This window comes from Mus caroli, chromosome 12 (genome assembly GCF_900094665.2).
Source record: "Mus caroli chromosome 12, CAROLI_EIJ_v1.1, whole genome shotgun sequence".
Classification (NCBI taxonomy): domain Eukaryota; kingdom Metazoa; phylum Chordata; class Mammalia; order Rodentia; family Muridae; genus Mus; species Mus caroli.
In genome coordinates, this window is record NC_034581.1 from 89,910,268 (window position 1) to 89,918,222 (window position 7,955).

General features: G+C 37.7%; 1 non-coding gene across 1 annotated transcript; it reads right to left on the reverse strand.

The window, feature by feature from the left end:
• Positions 1-3,922: 3,922 nt before the first annotated feature.
• On the reverse strand, positions 3,923-3,986 carry LOC115032816. The gene has a single exon (XR_003838479.1). It is a non-coding gene; the product is annotated as a U7 small nuclear RNA (small nuclear RNA).
• Between the last annotated feature and the right edge of the window lie 3,969 nt (positions 3,987-7,955).

The window sequence follows — 7,955 nt, forward strand, 5'->3', positions numbered from 1 at the left end:
TGTTCCACATGAACAGAAATACACATTCCAGTGACTTAGTATTTGAACTTAAATGTTGTGGATTATACTTAAATTTATTCTTGTAATAATGTTGCCTTCATTAAAATATAAAGCAGGAACATAAAATTGTACGCTATACACAACTTTATCCTCAAGAAAGAATACATTAGTGCAAGTGTGTGTGTGTTTGTGTATGTGTACGTGCACAGGTGCGTGTGTGTGTGTGTGTGTGTGCATTCCTGTGTTGATTTTTAAATTTCCTGTGGTTGTTCACAAAATGAAGCAGCAATAACAGGATAAATCTTCTAACAGGATCTTGCTGTGAGCATACACAGGGGCCTGCCTTAGCATGGCTGTGCATATTTCCCATCTCACAGTTTCCACAGAATCTCCTGAAGCCAGACCATTGGTTGCAGAATCAAATGTTTTTCCAAGAAAACTAGCTTCTTCTCACTCATTCCTATCTTCCAAGTTACCATAAGCTCCTCCCATGGACAATTATGGAGCACACCCTACAAAGAACTCTGAGTGGAATAGCAAGGGGGCTCAGTGGGTAGAGGCATATGCTCCCAATCCTGAGAACCTTGGTTAGAGCCTTCAGATCCACGTGCTGAAGTGAAGGAATCACTTTCTCACATTTTCCTCTGAACTCTACACATAGGTGGCAGATGTGCACATTCACATATCCACAAGGACACATAAGAAAGTCAATCACTGCGACTTTAAATGAGAGGAAGGAAGGGAACTCTGGGAATCAGGTTTTTTTCCCCCCCATACAGGAATGGCAAAGGAGAAAGGAGACATTGTGTCCCTTAGGTCAAATACACCTCCTGGGGGTTTCAGACAATACTCGGGCAAACTTTTTGTTCAGCAGACTATTGGTGATTTACTTAACATTTAAAGTCTGGAGAGGAAGAGATTTGAGAGTCTTACCTTTGATAATTAAGTCACACACAAACATATCTACTGTAGAATTAAAATCCAGTTCAACAGTGCTAAAAATGCCATTCTATTTGGTGAAAATTCGTGTGTGTGTGTGTGTGTGAGTGTGTGTGAGTGTGTGTGAGTGTGTGTGAGTGTGTGTGTGTGTCTGTGTGTGTGTGTATTTGTGTGTGCACATGTATGCATGTGTGTATGTATGTGGGTGTGGATATGTGTATGTGTGCATTATGTGTATGAGAGAGGGAGAGAGACAGAGACAGACAGACAGACAGACAGAGAAAGAGAGATAGAGTCAGAGACACAGAGTGATAGAAGATGTCCAGGTATTACTAACTATGCAGCGGCTTTTTGTATTGTGTTGTGGAGTTTCAGTTGAACAACAAATGCCATGCTATACTAAAATGGATAAACATCCCATATGTAAAACCTCAGATGCAACAGTTTGCTGAAACTGAAACATAAAACCCTAGTGGATTCAATTTTTTTCTGAGTTATCAATCATTTAAAAAAAAAAAACTTTTAAAGTAATAGTTGCAAGAACAGTCAGAAATACCATGATTTATAAATCAAATAAAAGCTGGGATTTACTTTAGCTCTGATCAGAGATATTGTTATTATTGATTAAGTTATATATATTTCAATTTATAAACAGTTAAAGATGATGTTCCCAAGCACAATCTGTATTGGAGAAACTGTGGGAAAGTCTTCCGTGAAATATAGTCAGGTTAATTCATATCAGTTTGTTCACAATTTAGCCATCCTTTCACGGAACAAACTAATTAAAGCTACCTGGTTTAGAAATAGAACTCTCTTCAGCTCATTTTGTCACTAGAGAGTCAAAAGGAGACTCCAAACCTGAGAAATACTCAGTTTCTCATTTTAACATGGTGACCTCATTGCAGGATAATTAACTACATTTAACAAGAAAAGGTGAGCAGAGAGCTCTCATTCATTAACGTCAGATGTTAATGGCAAATTCAGTTTAACTGGAAATTCTCAGATTTTATTACATTGAAAGCAGGAGAGGCTGTGCCTGAGTTACCTGGTTAACATAGCCTTTTTTCCATCTGCACGAGTTTGGGGATTACTATAATCTAATCAATGTGGTGTTAGAAATTCTAATAAAGTCCTCCTGTCCACTCTTCTGTGGCATGAAATCCCATTATCATCTGATACTTAGAACAGATTACAACTGGAAGATTTTGAGTATTTCTGAATAATTTATTCTTCTACATATTTCATCATTTTTTTTTTTTTGAGACAGAGAATTGTTCCATTGCCCAGGCTACCCTTAAGCTCACGATCTTCTCACCTTTGATTTACAAGTTCTGAAAGTACAGAATCTGAAAATACCCAGAGGTCTTTGGTGAATCTTTAAAATCACTTTCAGATGTTAAACGATATAAAATTTTAAGAAAGTTAAGATTATTAAGCTACTGCATTACCATGCTGTTATGAGTATATTTCAATAAGGTAAATTTGAGAATGTAATTCAACAGAACTTTTAGGTTTTAAATTTTGAAAACATTTCTCTCTGTGAGTTTTATTCTTTTACTGCACTACTGATTATTATTTTTAAATCATTCAGTATTTTGCTTCATTCATAGGGAAGACTTCACAGACATATAACAAAGAAACTGAAATAATACAGCATAAGAGAATTGAATCTAGTTAAAACCCATGCAAATTTTAATAAATTATAGGTAAACAAATAAATAAAAAGACTAACCCAGATGTAAGGTCATAATGTACCAACAAATTAATTAATGTTGGAAATTAATTTCGATGTGGTTATTGAAACAGTCATGTTCACAAACCTTTGAAATACAAATGCACTGGTACATTCTTCTGCAGAGAAATTCCTCAGTTTATAAAAACACAAATATAAAGTTTTTATACTTTTCTCAAATTATTTTTATTATAAGGAATTTTCTTGTTTCTAGCTCAAGGTGTTATTTTAGGAAGACTCTTCAATAGATCATTATCTCTAGCTCGTTTCAGTTTTGCCTGATTTGTGTCCAAACCACCATGAGGTGAGTGTTTGTCTCTCCTTCATAATATTCATCATGGGCACTGCATTGCCATGGATCTAACACAACAGTTGCAATTGGCTATAGCCTGAACACTTGAAATCTGTGAACCAACATAAACATTAAACATCTTCATTAGTTATTTCTGATATTTTGTTATAATAATAGAAAAGCAAGTAACACTGAGTAATTTTATTCAACATTATGATGATGATGATAAAAAAAACAGCCAAAGGTGTTAGAAATACTAGAATAAAGTAAATGACTGTACATCTATATAAATGGAATATGGAATGTCAAGTAACAATGAACCAAAGACCAGCTTTGGCTTGGGAAGGGTATCTGAGGGAGGAGTATCTGGGAACAGTGAGACACATGACACAAAGCCAAATTATGAGTCAAAGCTGATGGCTTGCATTCTGCTCAAGATGGCTCCCTAGATAGCTTTCTGTAGTTGGGTTTGTAGTCAGCTTTCTGCTCTAGAAAGCTCTCTCTGGAGAGAGCCCCCTGCTAGAGATAGCACTCTCACACTAGAAAAAGTTCTAAATGCTCTCTGGATAGCTGGTGAGTTTTCTGATCAAAGACAGATAAGCTGCTAGGGAAAAAAAAAAAAACACAGATTTTCTGAACAAGTAAGAAATCCTGTTAGAAAAATTCTAAAAGTAATTCTTAGGTTTTCCAACAGAAATCACAAAGCCAGCAAAAAATCTAAAAGAGCTCTCTAAGCTGTTCTCTCTGGATAGTTTCTAGAAAACATTCTAAAAGAGCCTAGTCAGCCATCATTGGGAAGAGAGGCCCCTTGGTCTTGCAAACTTTATATGCCCCAGTACAGGGGAATGCCAGGGCCAAGAGGTGGGAGTGGGTTGGTAGGGAAGCAGGGCGGGGGGAGGGTATAGGGAACTTTCAGGATAGCATTTGAAATGTAAATAAAGAAAATATCTAATTTAAAAAAAAGTTTTCTGAGCAAGATCAGAAAACCTGATAGAAAACATTCTAAAAGAGCTGTGAAAATTCTAAAGGAGCTGTGTTTGCTTTCCATGGATTTTCTAACCAAAGTCAGAAATCCTGTAAGAAAAAAAAAATTCTACAAGAGCTATGCTTGCTCTCCAGAGATCTCCAGAAAGCACAGCTCTCAATAGAAAAAAATTAAAAAAAATATATATATATATGCTATCAAAAGAAAGGCTAGTTCATTTCATGCATATCAAAACCCAGCCTTTTATTTAAATATCCATTCAGTTATTTATTCAGGTTCCCTCTTGTCTATCTTCTGAATTAGCATTCCATGACCATAGTCCCTTGACTCATAGGAAAATGACAGCATCATTTTAAGAAAGAAAGAAAGAAAGAAAGAAAGAAAGAAAGAAAGAAAGAAAGAAAGAAAGAAAGAAAGAAAGAAAGAGAGAGAGAGAACGAAAGAATGAAAGGAAGGAAGGAAGGGAGGAAGGAAGGAAGGAAGGAAGAAAGGAAGAAAGGAAGAAAGGAAGAAAGAAAATATTATAAAAGAATTCAGAGATCTTCCCACTTTTGTTTTGTTTTGTTTTGTTTTGTTTTGTTTTGTTTTGTTTTGTTTTGTTTGTTTTTTTGGAGACAGGGTTTCTCTGTATAGCCCTGGCTGTCCTGGAACTCACTTTGTAGACCAAGCTAGCCTCAAACTCAGAAATCCACCTGCCTCTGCCTCCCAAGTGCTGGGATTAAAGCTATGCACCAACATGCCCGGCTCTCTGCCTGCTTTTGTAACTTTAGATGGGTGGTACTCTACCCTGAGATTATCATTCTGAGGATGCCAAGCACTAAATTAGCTCTGTCTCAGGCTGACCTTGAACTCAGGAATCTGCCTGCCTTTTTATCTGCCTGCCTTTGTAATTTTCTGATAAGCTGGCTCACAGTGCAGCTGCCTCTGCTCTTCTAAGTCAGTGAAGCTCCTTAAGTAAATAATATTGCCTTCTTATATTTTGCATAATTGAGAAATTATACATTTTTTTGAACTAATGCTTTCAGAGTTCTTTCTTACAGACTTCAGGGCTGTATTGAAGGTCAAAGCATTATACCATTTTGCTGAGACATTAGACACACCCTTGCCTCCCAGACTCAGGCCATCTTTGATTATCATGGAGTCATTAACCTTGACAGAGAGGACATTTCCAGATAACTATGGCAGGAAAAATATTTCCCAAAGGAGGAAATATATATATTACAATGTCCCTGCCATGATTGCAAAACTGGACATTAAAGAGTTAAAATATTTATCAGTATTTATCAGGAAGGAAATATCACTAATATCCCCCAAATTAAGAATAGGTATTACATGGTAATACTTTTTCAAAAAAAAAGAGAGAGAAGATATTCTTCTAAAACCATAACCAGAGAATGCCAACCTCATTTGTAATAATGTTGTAATTTGCCTTAAAAATTACAGGAATGGTTATATTTTCTATTTATGTTGTTTTATTTTTTAACACAAATGTTATGATTTTATTTTCATTTCACGTCAAAAACTGAAGATATGTTATTAAAACTTTTCTTTTCCATTCTTTTATTAAAAATAGCCTAATATCTAAACCCAATATTAAAGGTAGCATTTACTTTTAAATATTTTTCATAGGTTGTCACAGTTCCTTACATCTATGAATGAGATCAACAGCAAGGAAATGACAGTGATTGGGCTATTATTATTTGAAAGCCAAACAGTAGTACACAATAATTTCCAGGCAAACCTTGCTACATATTTATAGTCTAATATTCATTTGGCTGATATTATCTACCTACCTATGTATCTGTCTATCTGTCTGTCCATCTATCTCTCTATGTCTCTATCATCGAATTATTTCTTGAACAAGTTCTCACTCTCTCTTTCTCTCTCTCTTTCTGTGTGTTTGTGTGTGAGAGAGAGACAAAGAGACAGTGAGAAAGCAAGAGAGAGAGAGAGAGAGAGAGAGAGAGAGAGAGAGAGAGAGAGAGAGAGAGGGATTTGGTATATTTTTAATTGCTAATTACGGTGCTTGTTTACATTTCAAATATTGACCCTCTTCCTGGTCTCCTCTCCTTGAACCCCCTATACTATCCCCTATCCTTTGCCTCTAAAAGCATGCTCCCACGTTTGCCCATGGAATCCTGCCTCTAGAATCCCCCTTCTCAGGGGCATCAAGCCTACACAGGACCATGCACTTCTCCTCCCACTTATTTCAGATAAGGCAGTCCTCTGTTACATATTTAGCTGGAGCCATGAACCAGCCAGCCCATGTATCCTCTTTGGTTGGTGGTTTAGTCCCTGGGAGCTCTGAGGGTTCTGGTTAGTTGATATTGTTGTTTCTCCTCTGCCGTTGAAATCCCCTTCATCTCCTTCAGTCCTTGCCCTAACTCTCCCTTTCCAGTTCCCAGGCTCAGTCCGATGGTAGAATGTAAGTATCTGCATCTCTCCTAGTCAGATGCTGCAAAGCCTCTCAGAGGGCAGCCGTACAAGGCTCCTGTTTGCAAGCACATCTTGGCATCAGCAATAGTGTCCAGGTTTGGTGTCTCTAGATGGAATAGAGCACATAGTGGAGAAGTCTCTGGATGGCATTTCCTTCAGACTCTCCTCAATTTTTGTCCCTTGGTTTCCTTTAAACAGGAACAGATCTGGGTTAAAAATTTTGAGATGAGTGTTTGTCCCCATTCCTTAACTGGGGGCCATGTATATCTACTGGAGGTGGTCTCTTCAGGTTCTATCTTCCTGCTGTTGGGCATTTCAGCTAATGTTGGGTTCTGGGAGTCTCTCTTATCCCTGACATCAGTGACTTTCTAGTGGTTCCCCTGTTCCCCAACCCCAACTGCTATATGTTTCTATTCATTCTTCTGGCTCTCTGGATTCTCTCCTGTCTCCTTCCCATACCTGATTCTGCACGCGCGGGCACACACACACACACACACACACACAACCTTTTCCCTCTCACACCTGTCTCCCATCCAGACCCCTCACTTCCTCTGCCTCCTGTGATTTTTCCAGCACCTTCTGACCTTCCATTTTATTAACTTTCACGTGGTCTGTAAGTTGCATCATGGGTATTCTGAGCTTTTGGGCTAATATCCACATATGAGTGAGGACATACCATGTACATCTCTTTTGAAATGGATTATCTCACTCAGGATGATATTTTCTAGTTCCATCCATTTGCCTGCAAAATACATGAAGTCCTCATTTTTAATAGCTGAGTAGTATTATATTTTGTAAATGTATCACCTTTTCTGGATCCATTCTTCTGTTGAGGACATCTGGGTTGTTTCTAGACCGTGGATATTTAAAAGAAAGCTTCTATGAACATAGTGGAGCATGGGTCCTTGTGATATGATGGAGCATCATTTGGGTATATGGCCAGGAATGGGATAGCTGGGTCTTCAGATAGAACTATTTCCAATTTTCTGAGGAACAACCAGATTGATTTCTAAAGTGGCTTTACAAGCTTACAATCCTACCATCAATGGAGGAGTGTTCCTTTCTCTCCACATCCTATCCACAAAAGTTATGTGTAGGCTGCATATTGAAATTCTCCACTGAAACATCTTGGGCCAGGTCTAGACAATTCATATCACTCTCAGTAACAAAGCCTTCCATATTCATAGTAGGATAGCCCACTAAGCCCATTTAAAACATTCCACTGAAATACTGAAGTCTCTGGTACTAACTTCTGTCTTGGAGTTTTACAGTTGTGAACAAATACCATGACCAAGGTAAGTCTTATAAAAGACAATATTTAATTGGCTTAGCTTACAGTTTCAAAGTTTCAGTCCATTATCATGAAGGTGAGAACATGGCTACATCTAGACAGGCATGGTTCAGGCAGAGCTGAGAGTTCCACATCTTCTGAAGGATGCTTTTGGAAGACTGACTTCCAGGCAACTAGAGTGAGACTCTTTAAACCTATACCCACAATGACACACTTACTCTAAACAAGGCCACACCTATTAATAGTACTGTTCCCTGGGCCAATCGTATAAAAACCATCT